Raw genomic sequence first — 22219 nt, 5'->3', positions numbered from 1 at the left:
TGACAAGAATCCAGGAGGACACAAGTTCTTTAGAATCTTAATTGATGGCTTTGACAATAAATGTTTACTATTGCAGATAATTGTTTTGGTTCCCTACCAAACGTGTGACAATAAGGAGATGCACAGTGATTTTTCTTTCAGGAGGTAGAAACAAACTGAATGCTTCCTTCAAAATATTATTTTAATCCATTCCCCTAAAGCACAACATAATCACTCATTTTCAATTAAATCGCTTTGTAAAGGTCGTATAAGTAAAAAGAGTCTTTATCAAAGTAGAAGCTTAATGCAAAGCAAGGAGGAAAAAGACATTTTCTTTAAGGTGAAGGTACCTTGGTTTCATAGAATTTGTAAGGTAAACAACAATTCCCCACCAGAGTCATTTGGGAAATGCCCATGAGCACCAGTATCAGGGGCTTTGCCCACAGAGGGATTCAAGTTTATATGGAAAAAAGAAGGCTGATAAATGAGGGCCAACCTCAAGTATCCTCCTACGTTCATGGGGAGAGACAGCTCTGACATGGTTTTTGTCAAGTGCACCACGTGGCATATTTCTGCATAAAAGCTGGATTCCAGATATCTAGCCCAGTTCTACAAATCCAGGGGAGGTGTACATGCCATAGTATTTGTGGCCTGGCTCCCCAAAATGGGAGAGGGTTCCTGTAAGGCACTGACAGGTAAAGCTCATCCATTCTGATGGTATACACTTGAATTTTTCCTGTTTTGAGTCCGCAATTTGCTAGATGAGTCCGTGTATACAATTGCCTACTGTATTAAATAAAATATTCCATATTGGTTTGGTGGCAAAATAAAATTATTTGCCTACATGGTTGTCCAATTGCCCAATTGTTCACCTGAACTGACCAGCACTTGGCATGAGTCAACTGTCCTTACCATCAGCTAGATGTTGGCTGAATGGATTGGTTAGTTCACTGACCACTTAATTCAGCTAAGAGGGTAGATCCTATTCATATAGCCCCGATTCCTCCTCTGCTTTTTGTTGTTGCTAGTGGAAGTTACAAAGCCCAGGATAATTCACCGAGTACTTGTGTTTTTTCTTGGCTTTGTGATAAGCGTCTTATATTTTGCCTAAATTTGCTTTATGTGTGTGTCCTAGGGGAATGAAATGCTTCTCAATTAGGAAAAAAAAAAATCTCAAGTTTGAAAGGAACGTTAAAAATCGTCAGATCCAAATAATTCTCTACTGATTTAGTCTCCTTTAGTTGTCTTCACATGTTTTTCTCATTGAACATCTCCAGTGATGGGGAGCAGATTCCTTCCTGAAAGAGTCCATTTACCTATAGACAATACTAACTGTGCTGGGCATATTTGGAAGGAAAGGAGGGAGTAGAGGAGGAAGAGCTGGAGAGGAGAGGATGAGGAAAAAGCACTGCCACTTACTGAACACATTCCCTGGGCTCAGCCCTGTGCCAACATCATTTACAGACATATTGTGCAATTTGCCGGGCTGTGGCTCTAGAGTCAAGCTGCCTTATGTGAGCGGAGTTAACATAAGAGCATGTTAGCAGAGTTCACACCTTTAGCTTTTTCAATAATATTCTTTTAAAATTTGCTCACTTCTGCTGAGGAGATAAGGGAGGAGATAGTGGCTGCATGCTAGGGTGGGAGGTCAGTATCACTGGCTTCTCTGCTGCCCTTGAAGGCCTCTTTCTACTCAGATCTGGAGACAGTAGAACTGATTTTCCCTTAAAGGTTATCAAACTTGCCTTTGCTGAATGTCTTTGTCACTGAGCAGCAGTTTGAAGCCAGCCTGCTTAGTTTTACAGCCCGTGCTCTCACAGGCTTCACTGTCTTTCTAGTCAATTCTCTCCTACTTTCACCTGGCCTTCCATTCTCCATCATGGGGCTCTGCCCTGCATCCAAGTGGTGAGGCAGTCCCGCAGCAGAAATGTAATTGCCTGGTAGAGGGGAAGTGGTAATGCCCTGTGCACATAAAAGTAGCAGCATGAAGGCAAATTCAGGAGATGATACAGAAAGTTGTCAGAGAGTGTGACTCTTTATGAGATTGTACTCTCACCAAGCAACAAAGCAGGCCTCACTTTCGCTGAAGTTAAAACCAGAATGAAAGGCTGCCCTGTGAAAACTTTTATCTTCCCACCGCTGTGAGATGATGCACACGAGCCAATGTACTCAGGCTCCATGATGGGCAGTGTTAGCGGTTAGGTACGAGAGATGTAGAGTGAGTCTAAGTTTCATCTTTGCCATTTTTTAGATGATTGTCATGGATAAGTTATTTAACATCTCTGTGACTCCACGTAAAGTGTGCTTCCATCTGTAATAAAAGTACTCACCACATAGGGTTGTTGTGACGATGATATTTAGTTCTACATTTTCAGCACTTAGAACAGTGCCTGGGATAGAGAACATCACCATCATTAGCAGCAGCCCCAGCCAGGAGTTTGGCTGTGTTCTGTCAGAACTGAAGCCCTCTCTTTGAGATCTCAGATCATAATTTATACTTTGCAGGGGCTGGAGAGAAGTTTTCTCTTTGCACCTTCCCCATACTCCACTCAATGTGTTCAGGGTCTGAATCACCAGTTGCTGGGCATCCTCTGGGCACCAGGGCATCCTCTAGGCACCAGGACTGCCAGGCAGGTTATTTCTATAAGCCACCTGGAAAGCTAGAACTGATGCTCCACAAAATGGTTCCCACTGGATCAGTTTAAACATGCGATCAGTGTATTACCAAAGGCTATTGGTATGAGAACAGATAGCAGGAGCAGCTTAATTATTCATGCAGCTACACACACACACACACACACGTACACACACACACACACACACACACACACACAGAGTACAGGATACTGCAAAGGAGACTGAGCTTTGTTTCCAGTGCTCCCTTCAAAGTAAAAGCAATTCCTTGGTAAATTTAAGTAATGTCTGCAGCCCTGAATAGCCAACGATTTCCCAGTCTTTTCAGTTATATGCTTTTTGTACATATTTAGCACATGTTAAGTCCTCCAGTCCTATATCCCATTTTATAGTTTATGGCAAACTGTTAAACAACTTGCTCGAAGTATGATGCATAAACAGAGCTCCTGGCTTTGTTTGGGACTCTCTGGCTACTCATGGTAGCTACCTCATTATTATGGCCACACAGTGCTTTCCGTGCCTGTGTGTGTCCCATCTCCACTTGCTTTCCTGCAGCCAATGGTCCCTCTAAAACTACCTTAAGTAGGTGCAGATCCAGCACAAGGGAGCTGAGGATACTAAGGTGGGTTCAGCTTCAGACCTTGCCTGTGGCCTTAGCAGTTTTTTGGGGGGGATTGGGGGAGATTGTCTATCCATCCCGAGCATTTTGGTTGAGTGTGTGGTTAGCTTTAACCAAGATGGTACTGAAGATGAGACTTGGGCTTCCTTAACTCACTTAAAATAACCCAAGGCTACCTTACACTCAATTGGTTGTTTGCACACAGTGTGTTAGGCCAGTTAGTTCTGAATCTTATTTTCCCATTTACTGCAGTCCTAAATAAAATACTTCCAATGATCTGACTTTATCTATTTAAAATTGCAATAGAAGGCATTCCTGGGTTATACCAGCATTGCACGCTGACCTCAGAATTGGGGAATCTCAGCCAGGCATGGTGGCTCATGCCTGTAATCCCAGAGCTTTGGGAGGCTGAGGCAGGTGGATCACTTGAGATCAGGAGTTCAAGACCAGCCTGGCCAACAAGGTAAAACCCTGTCCCTACTAGAAATACAAAAATTAGCCAGGTGTGGTAGCACGTGTCTGTAATCCCAGCTACTTGGGAGGCTGAGGCAGGAGAATCGCCTGAACCCGGGAGGCAGAGGTTGCAGTGAGCCAAGATTGCACCACTGCACTCCAGCCTGGGTGAAAGAGTGAGACTTTGTCTCGGGGAAAAAAAAAAAAAAGGAATCAGAGAATCTCAAACCTCACATTCACGTGATTTTCTCTTGATAGTGCCATAGAAACCGAAACAGAAATAAAAATCTTCCTTCCCAACTCAGGAAGAAACTGAAAAGTAAAACTGAAAAGTAAAGGATACATGATTGATAGGATGGGGCCATTTCACTAAAAACAAACAATGCTTGAGGCAGAAGGGAAGGGCGGAGGAGTTCTTTGTCTTGGATCCATGACTCTCTAGGTACTGTGTGAGAGTTCTCGAATCCTCCAGAATGTGCTCCTCATCCTGTTCTTGGTCCCACCTCCCTTCAGATCTTCTTCCTTCCTTTTCATAACTCACCAGATGAATACAGAACATGCAGGAAGGGCATATAGTAGGTGATTTTTCCTCTCTTTCTTTGTCCTCCTTCCCCCTTTGCATTCCTCTGTTTCCGTTTTCCTCAAAGACTGACATTGCTCCTGAGGAAGTGAAGATACGAGATAAGAGAAAAGAGGAGATTGAAATCATAGGTTCTTATTCCAAATTTTTTTCTTTCCCATTTTAGACCTTGAAATGAAAAGATGATCTCTCTCAACTCAAATAAGAAACCTTCCAAAAACCTGAGTGGGGATTAAAAACCCTTCACTGTCCGTGTTCTTCATGTAAGCTAGAACTTTCTGCATTTTCTTGTTTTATCATTGGGTGTTCTGTTTCTAGTGAAGTTGAGGCATGGTGATCCTGTCATGGGAAAACCAAATGATGAGAGTGGAATTCGTGCTTCGAGGATTCTCTTCCATCAGACAGCTAAGTATTTTCCTTTTTATGATAATTTTAGTTTTCTACATCTTAACTGTTTCTGGAAATATCCTCATTGTCCTTCTAGTTTTGGTCAGCCATCACCTGCACACCCCTACGTATTTCTTCCTGGTGAACTTGTCACCTCTTCTGCAGTGACTCTGGTCCCATTTCTCCTCATTGTAGCCTCCTACTCCTGCTTCCTTTCTGCTATCCTAAGAATTCCATCTGGCACGGACCAGAAAAAGGCCTTCTCCACCTGCTCTTCCCACCTCACTGTGGTCATGGTGTTTTATGGGACACTGATTGCCACATACCTTGTGCCCTCAGCCAACTCATTCTGACTCTTGCGCAAAGGGTCCTCTCTGCTCTACATCATCCCAACACTCCTGTTTCACCCCATCATGTATAGCCTGAGAAACAAAGACATCCATGAAGCTCTCAAGAAGTGCCTGAGGAAGAAGTTAGGTTGCCCTAGATAATACGAAAAGGAAAAAAGTTGTATTTGTCTAAATGTTGATGAGCTGGGTTGAGTCATTTAAATTCTACATGAAACACAATTGCCTAAATGAGGAGCTACCTAAAACAGATGGCCAGACACCTCTACTGAGTTATGACAGCCCCAGGTAAACTGCTGTCCCAGGATACGATCTATGCAGGTCAGAGTGTGCTCCATCATCTCCCGTAGACTTGGATTCTTATGTAGAAGCCCATATTCAAAATGAGCCAGTAAGCGTGTTCACTCATTCATTAAAATATTCATCAAGGGTTTGTTATGCTCAAGGCATTGTGTTGGACATAAGCAATAAAGTGATGGGCAAAAACAGAGGCAGTCCCTGCTTTCACTGAACTCACAGTCTATGGGGAGAAAAACATTAATCAAGTAACGAATATAAAACTACATATATGACATACAACTGTACTTGTAATTCAAAATTGAAAATAAGAAGATGACCAGTACACACCTATTAGAACGGCCAAAACCCAAAACACTGACACCACCAAATGCTGGTGAGGATGTGGAGCAACAGGAACTGTCATTCACTGCTGGTGGGAATGCAAAATGGTACACCCACTTTGGAGTATACTCGCAGTTTCTCACAACACTGAATATACTTTTACAACAAAATTCAGTAATCACACTCATTACTATTTACCCAAATTAGTTGAAAACATATGTCCATACAAAAACCTGTACATGGATGTTCATAGCAGCTTTATTCATAATTGCCCACATTTGGAAGCAAACAAGATGTCCTTCAGTAAGTGAATGAATAAATAAACTGTGGTATATCCAGACAATAGAATCCTGTTTGGTGCTAAAAAGAAATGAACCATCAAGCTATGAAAAGACATGAAGTAACCTTAAATGCATATTACTAAGTAAAAAAAGAAACATCTGAAAAGGCAAAATTATGGGAAGAAGTCAAAAGATTAGTAGTTGCCAAGAGCTAGGAGGGAGGGAGGAATAAGAGCACAAAGCAGAGCACGGAGAAATTTTACAGCCGTGAAACTACTCTATATGATAATATAGGGGTGGATACATGCCATTAAACATTTGTCCAAACCTATTAAGTGTACAACACCAAGCATGAACTCTAATGTAAATTACGGACTTTGGTGATGATGTGTCATTGTGGGTTCATTGATTATAACAAATGTACCACTCAGGTGTGAGATGTCAGTAGTGGGGAAGGCTGTGCATGTGTGAGGGTGAAGGGTATGTGGAAACCCTCTGTATTTTCTGCTCAATTTTGCTGTGAACCTAAAACTGCTCTTAAAAATCAATTTAAAAAGAATAACTATTATAGATGTTAATTGCATATCAAGAATGTAAGACTTCAGTCTCTCTGGAGTAGATTTTGCCTAGGAAAAGCATTTTCTAGTCCTTTGTACTCTTGAAATTAGAAGTGGGAAAATGAAGATTTGGGGAAATATGCTAGACAAAGGACCTATGACAGAATCTCCAGCACTCCATCTTCTCTGCTGCCACAGGCTAGAGTGCAGTGGTGCGATTTCGGCTCACTGCAACTTCCACCTCCCAGGTTCAGGCAATTCTCCTGCCTCAGCCTCCTGAGTAGCTGGGACTACAGGCATGCACCACCATACCTGGCTTTTTTTTTTTTTTTTTGTATTTTTAGTAGAGACAGGGTTTTACCATGTTGGTCAGGCTGGTCTCGAACTCCTGACCTTAAATGATCTGCCAGCCTTGGTCTTTCAAAGTGTTGGGATTACAGGTGTGAGCCACCGTGCCCTGCCTGTCATGTCTATCTCATACTGCTAAGAACATATCCATTTCACGGTCTGGCCCACAGGAAAAGCTCAGTAAATGAAGAGCTCTTGTAATTCTTCTAGATTGCACCTTTTGCACCAAATCCTAGTCAAAAATATGCTCTACTAAGAATTATTTTTGATATTATAAAGTGATAAATGCCCAGAATTTTTTTTTCCCTTTGAGATGGAATTTCACTCTGCTGCCCAGGCTGGAGTGCAATGGTGCGATCTTGGCTCAACACAACCTCCGCCTCTGGGGTTCAAGCGATTCTCCTGCCTCAGCCTCCTGAGTAGCTGGGATTACAGGCATGTGCCACCAACCCAGGCTAATTTTTGTATTATTAGTAGAGATGGGGTTTCACCATGTTGGCCAGGCTGGTCTCGAACTCCCAACCTCAGGTGATCTGCCCGCCTAGGCCTCCCAAAGTGCTGGAATTACAGGCATGAGCCACATGCCCGGCCAATGCTCAGAATTTTTAAGGTGCAGAGAGAATATATGGCTTACCTAGTCTATATTATTTCACAGATAGAAAAGTGATCTCCTACTTTAGGTGGACTTTTCCTGGATAATTATATAACAAAGGCTAGAATCCAGTGCTTCTGTTTCCAAATCTAGGCCTCTTCCCCAGTGACACACCACCTACCAACTCAGTGGCTTCTCTCTCTGTCCAGAGGCACCTAACAAACTTCCCTTTCACAGTAGTGCTCCCCTTATCTGAGGTTTTGCTTTCCAAGGTGTCAGTTACCCTCAGTAAACTATGCTCCAAAAATATTAAGTGGAAAATTCTAGAAATGTATAAGCTTTAACTTGCTTGTTCTCCTGAATAGCATGTTAAAAATATTTCACTGTCCCACTCTGTCCTGCACAGAAGTGAATCATCTCTTTATCCAGTGTATCCACACTGTATAGGCTACCTGCCCCATTAGTCACTCAGTAGCCCTCTGGAGTGTCAGAGCAATTGTCTCAGTATCGTAGAGTTTGTGTTCAAGTAACCATTATTTTGCTGAATAATGGACTCTAAGTGCAAGAGTAGTGAGACTGGTATATTGTTACTACTGTTTTATTTTGTTATTAGTTATTGCTGTTACTCTTACTGTGCCTAATTTATAAATTAAACTTTACCAGGGGCATGTAGGCATAGGTAAAAAAACATAGTGTATATAGGGTTTGGTGCTATCTGTGGTTTCAGGCATCTACAAGGGCTCTTGAAATGTGGTATCCCCTGCAGATAAGAGGAGACTACTGCATATGCCACAATTGCCTCTAGGATCACTGTTTGGTTACGCTTGGCAGGGATAGAGTGCAGTGTATCACAGCACATGCCAGCGCCATTGACATCCTCTGCCAGCACTGAGCTCCACGTTGTACCTTCTACAAAGTCACAACCTTGAATTAGGTAACATGGCCTCGAATGTTTGTGGTGAGCAAACCTCTATCACCTGAGAGATATTCCCATTATTCTTTCTGCAAAAAAGCCACAACTCCCAGCCTTCTAAACAGGGAAGGGGAAATGTTGGGTATAGAACTGGCTTATTTTCATTGTGACATGACAATGAAGCACAAAGACTCGGGAGTCTTCTTCCAGGTCACTGAGGGATGTAGGACTGGAGGAACCACACCCCTGGTCTCACAACTGAAAAGAAATTCCAACACTGGCAAGGAACCCAGAAGAGTGACCCCCTGGACCAGTGGTTTTCTATCCTGAGAATTGGGCAAAGGTGCCTAAGAAGCCACCAAAGGAGAAAAGTGGCTGGGCAGTCTCTGAGCCCCACCCCTGTGCTCCCTGAGCAGTTCTGCTTTTATCTATCCTGTTTACTGCTATTCCGTTTAAAACTTCATTTGAATAAAGACTTTTGGTGCCATATATGCATGCCCACACACTTTCACACATATATCTTTTTGCTAGGCCTTTTCTTTCTTTAGAGCTTACCTTATTTTTCTGCTAGAAAACATGCAAAACACAAGGGTCATGTTTGGCTTAATTTATCTCCTGTGAGTTCAAAGACAGTTGGTGTGCCCTGGCTGAGAGGAGAAAAAGGAGAGAGTATCTGGAGAAGGCTACAGCTCCTAGAGAATGACCAGCTTCTATAGATAATTTTGTACATCACCATTACAAGCACTACACCTTTTTAAGCCTTCTGAATCTCTGTAACTGACTTTTCTTCTACAAGTTGAGTCTTAAAACAACACTTGCCAATGCCTTCTCCAGATTTGTCAAGGATGCCCATCCCTGTGTGGCACAGGATACCCCCAGTTAACCTGGCTACACCCTGACATATTTGTTCTTTGAAGCTCAGGTGTGAGATGGACTTCAAAAGGAGTGTCTTGTCATCCACAGACAGTCAAATTACTTTTGAGGACAAGAAAAGGGAGTAATGCTACATCATGATCTATAAATTACTGCTCATAGCTGGCAGTCCTTTGGTGATAAATGGGAGAGGATACTGATGTACAGTCAAGGTCGGATTGGAGAACTGCATGGGAGATAACATAGCCACTGCAGTCATCACAGGATGTAGCAGTGTTTCCTGAGAGACTTCTCACTCTTCCCTCTTGGGACAAGAAAGCCCATCTAGTCGGGCTACGGTGTCATCCAGTCTTGGTTGCTTCTCACCTATCCATATCCATCTGAGCTCAAAGAAGATGAAACCTAAACAAGAGAGAGTCACAGCTTTCAAGCTGAAATCAAGAGTCTGCAGCATAAGGAGACCACTTCTTGTACATCCTCCTGGGACCTACCTGTCCCTCAACCGCTGAGTGAGTCAAGGTTGTGATGGTTCCTATGTAGCTGACAGACCTGGGCCAGTCTCTTAACTGCTTTGGGGCTCAGACTCCAAATCTGAAAAACCAGGAATATTGGCTAGGTGTTTTCTAAGGAACATAATAATAACTAATATTTATATTTTATTTTAAACTTTATAAAACTTTTCCACACAGCTACTCATGTGCTCCTCATTTAGTTGTAAAGTAGAAACCAACCCCATGACACAGATGAAAAAACTAAGACTCAAAGATGCTAAACAACTTTCACAAAATGTCTCTGTGAATGCCTTCAGGTTCCCAACATTCCATTATTTATTTCCATTACATCATACTCTTAGCTCTAAGATTTCATAATTCAGTGTTTTTCTTCTGGAGATATATATATAAATATATATATATATATTTCTTCTGGAGATACATATATATATATATATCTCCATCCAAAGTACAGCAACTTCAAAGACTGAAGGAACATCAGCCCACACAGATGAGAAAGAACCAACTCAAGAACTCTGGCAACTCAGAAAGCCAGAATGCCTTCTTACGTCCAAACAACCACACTAGTTCCCCAGCAACGGCTCTTAACCAGACCAAAATGGATGAAATGACAGAAAGAAATAGAATTCATACATATACGCAGTTTTATATATATATATGTATATAATTATAGCTATATATAAATATATATATTTAATGACAGTTACAATAATCAGTCATAATACAGCCTTATGGGCCGGGCGCGGGGGCTCACGCCTGTAATCCCAGCACTTTGGGAGGCCGAGGCGGGCGGATCACGAGGTCAGGAGCTTGAGACCATTCTGGCTAACGCGGTGAAACCCCGTCTCTACTAAAAATAAAAAAAAATTAGCCGGGCGTGGTGGTGGGCGCCTGCAGTCCCAGCTACTCAGGAGGCTGAGGCAGGAGAATGGGGTGAACCTGGGAGGCGGAGCTTGCAGTGAGCCAAGATCGCACCACTGCACTCCAGCCTGGGCAATAGAGCGAGACTCCGTCTCAAAAAAGGAAAAAAAAATACTGCCTTATCTTTGGGGCTTAATCCAATGTGATACAGATTGGAAAGCTTGCATCCATGGTAGCTGCATGCTGGTACCATTGTCCCAGATGCCATACTGCCAAATAGTTTGGTACTTTTTATGTAATCTGTGACATATTACGCATAACTTGAATTAGGCCCTAGTAATGATATGGGCTCTTGGCAATACATACCCAATGTCTGAAACCCAGATTTTAATTCATATTTAATATAATTTTCTTTAACTTTTATTTTAGGTTTGGGGATACATGTGGAGTTTTTTTACATAGATAAACACATGTCACGGGGGTTTGTTGTACATATCATTTCATCACCCAGGTATTAAGCCCAATACCCAATAGTTATCTTTTCTGCTTCTCTCCCTCCTCCCACACTCCACCCTCAAGTAGACCCAGGGGCTGTTGTTTCCTTCTTTGTGTTCATAAGCGCCTATCATTTAGCTCCCACTTACAAGTGAGAACGTGCAGTATTTTGTTTTCTGTTCCTGCATTAGTTTGTCTAGGATAAAAGCCTCCAGCTCCATACATGTTCCCACAAAAGACATAATCTTATTCTTTTTTATGGCTGCATAGTATTTGATGGTATGTTTGTAACACATTTTCTTTATCCAGTCTGTCACTGATGGGCATTTATGTTGATTCCATGTCATTGCTCTTACGAATAGTGCTGCAATTAACATTTGCATCCATGTGTCTTTATAGTAGAATGATTTATATTCCTCTGGGTATATACCCAGTAATGGGACTGCTGGGTTGAATGGTAGTTCTGGTTTTAGCTCTTTGAGGAATTGCCATACTGCTTTCCACAATGGTTAAACTAATAATTTACTCTCCCACCAACAGTGTATAAGCATACCCTTTTCTGTGCAGCCTTATCAGCATCTATTGTTTTTTGACTTCTTAATAATAGCCATTCTGACTCGTGTGAGATATTATCTCATTGTGGTTTTGATTTGCATTTCTCCAATGATCAATGATATTGAGATTTTTTTTCACGTGCCTGTTGGGCACATCTATGTTTTCTTTAGAGAAGTGTTTGTTCATGTCATTTGCCCACTTTTTTATTGGGTTGTTTTTCTCTTGTAAATTTGTTTAAGTTCCTTATAGTTCTGGATATTAGACCTTTGTCAGATGCATAGTTTGCAGATATTTTTTTTCCCATTATGTAGGTTCTCTGTTTACTCTGTTGACTGTTTCTTTTGCTGTGCAGAAGTTCTTAAGTTTAGCTCTTAATCAGGTCCCAATTGTCAACTTTTGCCTTTGTCGTGAGTGCTTTTGGTGTCTTTGTCATGAAATCTTGCCCATTCCCATGTCTGGGATGGTATTTTCTAGGTTATCTCTCAGGGTTTTATAAAGTTTTATGTTTTAGATTTAAATATTTCATCCATCTTGAGTTGATTTTTGTATATGGTGTAAGGAAGGGGTCCAGTTTCAATCTTCTGCTTATGGATAGCCAGCTAGCCCAGTACCATTTATTGAATACAGGGTCTTTCCCCATTGCTTGTTTATGTCAGCTTTGTGGAAGATCAGATGAATGTAGATGTGTGACCTTATTTCTGGGCTCTCTATCCTGTTCCATTGGTCTATGTGTCTGTTTTTGTATCAGTACCATGCTGTTTTGGTTACTATAGCCTTATAGTATACTTTGAAGGTGAACAACATGATGCCTCCAGCTTTGTTCTTTTTGCTTAGGATTGTTTAGGCTATTTGGGCTCTTTTTTGTTCTATATGAATTTTAAAAATTTTAAAATAGATTTTTCTAGTTTTATAAAGAATGACATTGGTAATTTGATAGGAATAGCACTGAATCTGTAAATTGCTTTGGGCAGTATAGCCATTTTAATGATATTGATTCTTCCTATTTATGAGCATGGGATGTTTTTCCATTTGTTTGCGTCTTTTCTGACTTTTTTGAGCAGTGTTTTGTAATTCTCATTGTAGAGATCTTTCACCTCCCTGAGTAGTTATACTCTAGATTACTAGATATTTTATTCATTTTGTGGTGATTGTGAATGGAATTTACTTTCTGGTTTGGCTGTTGTTGGTGTATAAGAATGCTAATGATATTTGTATTGTACAACTTTGCTGAAGAGTTTATCAGCTTGAGGATCTTTTGGGCTAAGACCATGGGGTTTTCTAGTTATGGAATCATGTAGTCTGCAGAGATGGTTTGACATCCTTTCTTCCTATTTGGATGCCATTTATTTATTTCTCTTGCCAGATTGCTTTGGCTAGGAATTCCAATACTATGTTGAATAAGAGTGGTGATAGAGGACATCTTTGCCTTGTGCTGTTTTTCAAGGCGAATACTTCCAGTATTTGCCCATTCAATATAATGTTTCTGGAGTTTTGAAAAACCATTTGTTGTCCCACAGCCAATGAATTTTTTTTTTAAACTCCAGAAATATCCAGATTATATGAAGACAAATATTAGAATTTTTAAGCACTTTTGCTTATTTCTAAGACAAAGTAATAATAGAAATGAAATTATATGATACATTTTTTTACCGAAGATGATGTTCTGGCACTGAGCTTAGTTGTTATTTCCATTGCTCCATCTTCTCTGTTCTAGGAGTCTCTGAGTGATTCTACTGCAGCCTCTGTCTGTCATCCTGTGACCTGCAGATACTGGGAGGAGATCCATAGAAAAGACTCCAGAACATATGGAGGCTGGGAAATGTGCTGGTTGATTCCACCATGCTGTCATGGCTGCTGGCATGCATGAGTGAACATAGATCCTGATAAAACACTTTGGCTAGAACCACCCATTGGAGTGTTGTGGCCAGTACACTAGCAACACTTTGGGCCCACCAGTGTAGCAGGTTCCCATCCCTGAGAGATTGGAGAACAAAGCCAGAGGCTGAGTACCAGCCCCCCAGAGTTAAAGCATGCAGATCAGAAGTGCTGAGCTGAGCCTTCACCCTATAAAACTTTCCAGATATGAATCCAGTCGACTGAACCCACCTCATGTTACAGCCAAATCCCCAAGGGCATCAAAGAAGATAAAAGCCAAAAAAAAAAAAAAAGAAAAAACAAACAAAAAAAACACACCAAAGTACAGCATCTTCAAAGACTGAGGGATCATCAGCCCACACAGATGAGAAAAAAACCAATGCAAGGACTCCGGCAATTCAAAAAGCCAAAATGTCTTCTTACCTCCAAATAACCATATTAGTTTCCCAGAAATGGTTTTTAACCAGGCTGAAATGGCTGAAATGACAGGAAGAGGATTCAGAATATGGATAGGAACAAAGATCATTGACAGGAGAAAGTCTAAACTCAATCTAAGGAATCTAAGGAATACAATACAATGATACAGAAGATGAAAGATGAAATAGCTATTTTAAGAAAGAATCAAATTCATCTGATAAAGCTGAAAAATTCATTTCAAGAATCTCATAATACAATGCACGTATTAACAAAAAAATCAACCAAGCTGGGAGGAAACAGTCTCAGAGCTTGAAGACTAGTTCTCCAAACTAACTCAGTCAGACAAAAATAAAGAAAAAACAATAAGGAAGAATGAACAAAACCTCTGAGAAATATGGGATTATGTGAAGAGATCAATGTATGACTCATTGGCAACCCTGAAAGAGAGGCAGAGAAGACAAGCAAGTTGAAAAACATATTTGAAGACACTATCTATTAAAGTTTTCCCAACATTGTTAGAGAGAAAAACATTTAAATTCAGGAAATGTAGAGAACTCTTGTGAGATACTATATAAGATGATCATCCCCAAGTCACAAAGTAATCAGATTCTCAAAGGATGAAATGAAAGAAAAAATGTTAAAGGCAGCTAAAGAGAAGGGAGGAGACACCTACAAAGGGAATCCCATCAGCCTAATAGCAGACCTTTTAGCAGAAACCCTATTGAAGGGGTGGCCTGCCCCTCCACACTTGTGGGCGTTTCTCGTTAGGTGGAACGAGAGACTTGAGAAAAGAAATGAGACACAGAGACAAAGTATAGAGAAAGAAAAAGTGGGCCCAGGGGACCGGCGCTCAGCATACAGAGGACCCACGCCGGCACCGGTCTCTGAGTTCCCTAGTATTTATTGATAATTATCTTTACCATCTTAAAGAAAAGGAAGTGGAAGGATAATAGGATCATTGTAGGGAGAAAGTCAGCAGTAAGACACATGAATAAAGATCCCTGTGACATGAATAAGTTTAAGGAAAAGTGCTGAGCCTTGATATGCATATGTAAACATCTCCATAAACCTTTTCAGTGCATAAAGAACAGCATTGCGCTAGCAAGTCCTGTCTTTCACCCTAAGGCGGCTTTCTCCTTTCTCAGTAAACAGAACATACAATTGGGTTTTATACCGAGATGTTCCATTGCCCAGGGACGGGCAGGAGACAGATGCTTTTCTCTATCTCAACTGCCAACAACCGCCAAGAGGCCTTCTTTCCTCTTGTACTAGTCCTCCTCAGCACAGACCCTTCACGGGTGTCAGGCCGGGGGACGATCAGGTCTTTTCCTTCCCACGAGGCCATATTTCAGACCGTCATATGGGGAGAAACCTTGGACAATACCTAGCTTTCCTAGGCAGAGGTCCCTGCGACCTTTGGCAGTGTGCGTATCTCTGGGTGCTTGAGATTAAGAGAATGGTGTTGACTTTTAACCAGCAAGCTGCCTTCAGGCACTTGTTTAACAAGGCACAGCCTGCACAGCCCAAAATCCTTTAAACCTTGAGTCACCATAGCACATGTCTCTTGCAAGGACAAGGTTGGGGGTAGGGTCATAGATTAACAGTATCTCAAATACAGAACAAAATGGACTCTCTTATGTCTACTTCTTTCTATATAGACACAGTAACAGTCTGATCTTTCTTTCTTTTTCCCACACTCTATAAGCCATAAGACATTGGGGGCTATATTTGGCATCTGTAAAGAAAAGAAATTTCAACCAATAATTTCATATCCAGCTAAACTAAACTTCATGAGCAAAGGAGAAATAAGACCACTTTCAGAGAAGCAAATGCTAAGGGAATTCATTACCACTAGTCCTGCCTTACAAGGAGCACTTATAGGAGTGCTAAATATGGAAATGAAAGACTGTTACCAGCCCAACACAAAAACACATTTAAGCACAGAGACCATTAACACTATAAAACAACCACACAAACGAGTCTGCATAACCAGCTAACAACATGACAACAGGATCAAATCTTCACATATCAATATTAACCTTGGAAGTAAACGGATAAAATACCTCAATTAAAAGGCACAGAGTAGCAAGTTGGATAAAGAAGCAAGATCTAACTGTATGTAGTCTTCAAGAGGACCATCTGACATGCAATGACACCCACAGACTCAAAGTAAAGAAGTGGAGAAAAATCTATCAAGCAAACAGAAAACAGAAAAAAGTAGGAGTTACTATTCTAATTTCAGGCAAAACAGACTTTAAACCAACAAAGATCAAAAACAACAAAGAGGGTTACATAATGGTAAAGGGTTCAATTCAACAAGAAGACATAGCTATCCTAAATATATATGCACCCAACACAGGAGCGCCCAGATTCATATAGCAAGTTCTTAGAGACCCACAAAGAGACTTAGACAAACACGCAATATTAGTGGGAGACTTCAACACCTCACTGACAGATCATTGAGATAGAAAACTAACAAAGATATTTGGGACCTGAACCTGACACTTGACCAAATGGGCCTAAACAACATCTACAGAACTCTCCACACAAAACCAAAAGAATATACATTTGTCTCATCTGCACATGGCACATACTCTAAAATTAACCACACAGTTGATCATAAAACAACCCTCAGCAAATTTAAAAAGACCAAAATCTTGCCAAACACATTCTCAGACCACAGTGCAATAAAAATAGAAATCAGTATGAAGAAAATCACTCAAAATCACACAACTACATGGAAATTAAACAACCTGCTCCTGAATGACTTTTGGGTAAATTATGAAATTAAAGTGTAAATCAAGTAATGCTTTGAAGCTAATGAGAACAAAGATACACTATACTAGAATCTCTGGGAAACAGCTAAAGCAGTATTAAGAGGAAAGCTTATAGCACTAAATGCCCACATCAAAAAGGTAGAAAGACCACAAATTAACAACCTAACATCATACCTGAAGGAATTAGAAAAAGGAATTAGTGAAGTAACCCCAAAGCTAGCAGAAGACAAGGAATAACCAAAATCAGAGTTGAACTGAAGGAAATTAAGATGCAAAAAAATCATACCAAAGATCAACAAATCAAAAGGCTGGTTATTTGAAAGGATAAATAAGATTGACAGACTGCTTGTTAGACTGATAAATAAAAAAAGAGAGAAGATACAAATAAACACAATCAGAAATGACAAAAGGGACATTACCAATGACTCCACAGAAATACACAAACTCTCGGAGACTACTATGAACACTTCTATGCACACAAACTAGAAAACCTAGAAGAAATTGATAAATTCTTGGAAACATACACCCTCCCATATTTGAACCAGGAGGCAATTGAATGCCTGGACAGACCAATAAGAGGTTCCAAAATTAAATCAGTAATAAAAATCCTATCAACCAGAAAAAGCACAAGACCAGATGAATTTATGGCCAAATTCTACCAGATGTATAAAGAAGAGCTGGTACCATTCCTACTGAAACCATTCCAAAAAATTCAGGAGGAGGGTCTCCACTCTAACTACTTGTATGAGACCAGCATCATCCTAATACCAAAACCTGGCAGAAACAAAAACCAAAAAAGAAAATTTCAGGCCAATATCCCCCATTAACAGAGACACAAAAATCTTCTACAAAATGCTAGCAAACTGAATGCAGCAGAACATCAAAGAGCTAATCCACCTGATTAAATAGGCTTTAACCCTTGGTTGCAAGGTTAGTTCAACATACACAAATCAATAAATGCAATTCATCACATAAATAGAACTGAAAACAAAAACCACAGAATTACCTCAAAAGATACAGAAAAGGCTATTGATAAAATTCAACATCCCTTCATGTTACAAACCCTCAACAAGCTAGGCATTGAAGGGACATACCTAAAAATAATAAGACCCGTCTATGACAAACCCACAACCAACATCATACTGAACGGGCAAAAGCTGGAAGCATTCCCCTTGAGAACTTCAACAAGACAAGGATGCCCACTCTCATCACTCCTATTCAAATAGTACCGGAAGTCCCAGTCAGAGCCATTAGGCAAGAGAAAAAAATAAAAGCCATCCAAATAGGAAGAGAGGAAGTCTAACTATCCTTTTCTGCCAACAATATGCTTCTATACCTAGAAAACCCCATAGTCTCTGCTCAAAAGCTCCTAGATCTGATAAACAACTTCAGTAAAGTTTCAACATATATAAAACCAATGTACAAAAATCAGTATCATTTATATACATCAACAACTTCCAAGCTGAGAACCAAATCAAGAATGCAACCCTATTCACAAACACCACAAAATGAATAAAGTACCTAGGAATATAGTTAACCAGGGAGGTGAAAGATCTCTGCAATAAGAATTACAAAACATTGCTCAAAGAAATTAGAGATGATGGAAACAAATGGGAAACATTCCATGCTCATAAACTGGAAGAGTCAATATTGTTAAAATGACCATACTGCCCAAAGCAATTTGCAGATTCTATGCTATTCCTATCAAACTACCTACACTATTTTTCACAGGACTAGAAAAAAACTATTTTAAAATTCATGTGGAGCTAAAAACAAGCCCAAATAGCCAAGATAATCCTAAGCAAAAAGAACAAAGCTGGAAGCATCACGTTACCTGACTTTGAACTACACAACAAGGCTATCATAACCAAAACAGCATGGCACTGATACAAAAACAGACACATAGACCAAGGGAACCGAATAGAGAGCCCAGAAATATTGCTGCACACCTATAACCATCTGATCTTCAACAAAACTGACAAAAACAAGCAATATGGAAAGGACTCCATATTCAATAAATGGTACTGGGCTAACTGGCTATCCATGTGCAGAAGATTGAAACTGGACCCCTTCCTTATACCATATACCAAAATCAACTCAAGATGGATGAAATTTTAAATCTGAAACCTAAAATTTTTAAAACCCTGGGAAATAACCTAAGAAATATCATTCTGGACAAAGGCCCTGGTAAAGACTTCATGATGAAGATGTCAAAAGCAATTGTGACAAAAACAAAAATTGATAAATAAGACCTAATTAAACCAAAGAGCTTCTGAACAGAAAGGGAAACTATCAACAGAGTAAACAGACAACCTAGAGCATGGGAGGAAATATCTGTAAACTATGTATCTGACGAAGGTCTAATATTCAAATCTATAAGAAAGTTAAACTAATTAACAAGCAAAAACTAAACAACTCCATTAAAAAGTGAGCAAAGGACATGAATAGACATTTGTCAAAAGAAGTCACACATGTAGCCAACAGGCATATGAAAAAATACCCAGCATCACTAATTATTAGAGTAATGCAAATCAAAACCACAGTGAGATACCATCTCACACCAGTCAAAATGCCTATTATTAAAAAGCCAAAAAATAACAGGTGCTGGCGAGGTTTCAGAGTAAAGAGAATGCTTATACACTGTTGGTGGGAATGTAAATTAGTTTAGCCAGTGTGGAAAACAGTTTGCAAATTTCTCAAAGAACATAAAACAGAACTGCCTTTTGTCGCAGCAATCCCATTACTGGGTACATATCTAAAGAAACATAAATTGTTCTATCATAAAGACACATACATGTGTATGTTCATCATAGCACTCTTTACAATAACAAAGACATGGAATCAATCTAAATGACCATCAATGGATAAAGAAAATGTGGTACATATATGCCATGGAATACTATTCAGTCATAAGAAAGAATGAGATGATGTTCTTTGCAGCAACATGGATGCAGGTAGAAGGCCTTATCCTAAAAAATGTAATGCAGGAACAGAAAACCAAATATCACATATTCTCACTTATACATGGGAGCTCAACACTGAGTACACATGGGCACGAAGAAGGGAACAACAGACACTAGGGCCTACTTAAGGGTGGAGCAGGGAAGGAGGGAGAGGATAAAAAAACTACCTATTGGTCACTACACTTATCACCTGGGTGATGAAATAATCTGTACACCAAAACCGTGTCACACGCAATTTACCTATATAATAAACCTGCAAATGTACATTTGAACCTAAAATGAAAGTTAAGAATGATGTTCTATTGCATTTTCTTCAAAACTTTACTCTTAGAGCCCATAAACAAAATCCAATGTACTACTAGTTAACTTTAATTTCTCGTTTGAAGTTTCCAATCTTATAATTCTCACAAAATCTATGCCTCCTAAACTCTAATATCCTTATGTACTTAAATAACTCTGAAATAAACTTGGAAGTTCTATCTGTATTCTCATATTTCAACAGTGATTATCTTCCAATAATAAAACAGTTAGAACTACTCACTTAGAAGGCTTTTGAAAAAGGTCTAAATGGGGACTCAATTCACAATGTCCATAAGAGGTTTTGCTATTCAGAATGTATTTTGGCCAGTACGACTGCGTAATAGTGGAGTACTCATAATTTGTATTCCCACTATTCATCTGGCCAAGTTCAAGTTTCCTAAACTCTCAGGTTCTATTATCATCTATGATGGTGATCAATATACCCTGTATTGAGAAGATCAAGCCATGAGTCTGAGCTTCTGCTAAATGCATTTTCTAAACTAGTTTGTTCAAAGTTTTTGAGCATTCTTTTGGGTTATTCAATAACATGGAGTTCCCTGACATTGTCTTATTCTCCAGTTGTTTTTGTTCTTGTCCCTGCAAATGAATTCTAAATATTTGATGGTCAGAAACAGAATTAATTCTCAATAAAATCTTATAGGTGTGGGTATAAGCGGGCATGTTTTTCTCTACCAAACCCCTAATCCCAGGAAACAGCCACCTCTAGTTGTCTGGCACTTTGAACAACTCTTCCCAGTGAAATGATGGAAAGAGGCACATTTAAGGAAAAATGTTCTCCATTAAAATGGTCATCTATTCTGCTGTGAACAATTTGTCTTGAGATAGTCTTCCTGATATTCCTAAGATTCCCCCTAATTTATCACTTCTGCCTCTGCAGACGTTCAGTCTACCTATCTCTTTTTTCCCCTTACTCTCTCTGCCTGTCCCAAAATTCTGGTTCCCCTAACTTTCAGGCCTCACATTACCTGAAACTATTGAAATATTTATAGAACACCTCTTACGTGCCAGACCCAATACCAGGCACTAAAAATACAGTCATGAGCAAGATCACCTAACATATACAGAGTAACACAGAACCTACAGAGCTTTGAGTCTAGTGGGGAAAAACAATGAAAAACAAGGAATGACAGAGGGTGGAGGGATGCCTGTGGGCAATGGGAGCAGAGAGCAGGAGTAACTGGCCCTGCCTGGAAGGCTTTCTAGTGCTATGATGGAGGATGAGTAAGGAATTAGGTGAACAGGTGAGAGGATATTCTAGAGAGAACACGTGAGACAGAACTAGATTGATTTGTTTAAGCAACTCACAGGAATTCCACATCCAGTGTTATCCAGTGTGAGGAGATCTCCGGGGTGGGGCCGGGGAAGAAATAGCCAGCTGAGAGTTTTAAGCTGGGGAGTCATGTGATTAAATTTGCATTTTAGAAGGCTCTCCTCCCTTCTTCCTGAGGACGGAGTGAAGAAACGTCCAAGCTGGTCTTGAAGGAGACTGGCATCCTGCAACACATGTAAGAGATAAGGACTAATGTAACGTCTATGGGGTTGGAAACAGGTGGTCTGGTTTGACAAATATTTAGGTAAAAGCATAGTTGACAGGACTTGGTGGTTGATAATAGGTGGTGGTGTGGGAGACAGAGTAGCTTAAGAAGATACCTGGTTTCTCATGAACGTGGCTGAAAGGCCAGTCAGGTCTTTCCTAGATGGTGGACATGGTGGGAGGAGCAGGCTTGAGTGTGGGGATGCCAAGTTCATCAAACTGAATTTGGATATTGGATTTGAGGTGCCTGGGAGAGAGTGGAGCTCAAATGAGAGATCATGGCATCCATATAGATTTGTGAATCTTTGGAACAGACAGAGTAATTAGAGTCATCAGAATGGGTGAGATAACTAGGAAAATATGAGTTCAGCCAGAGCCTCTTCTCAGCCCCACCACTTCAGGGATCTGTCAGCATGGCAGCAGCCCTGAGTGACGGGCAGTGATTCCAGCTGAGGAGCAGAAAGTTTTTAATAGCATTCCCTAAAGTGTAGTCACACTGAAAAAATTGTTCCCTAAGAGAAACCACACACACACACACAGAAACCACACACACACACACACACACACACACACACACACACACACGGAGTTGATGCTCAGATAAGTTTGGGGAAATCTGTATATTATTTCCCCTGCTTAGAGAATATTAAGGACTGACAAGCTCTGCAGTAAATACCTTTTTACCATCATTTAACTCAGTTTTCTCCACAAGACAGCCCTGGCTG

This window comes from Macaca fascicularis, chromosome 1 (genome assembly GCF_037993035.2).
Source record: "Macaca fascicularis isolate 582-1 chromosome 1, T2T-MFA8v1.1".
NCBI lineage: Eukaryota > Metazoa > Chordata > Mammalia > Primates > Cercopithecidae > Macaca > Macaca fascicularis.
This window is presented reverse-complemented; position numbering follows the sequence as displayed.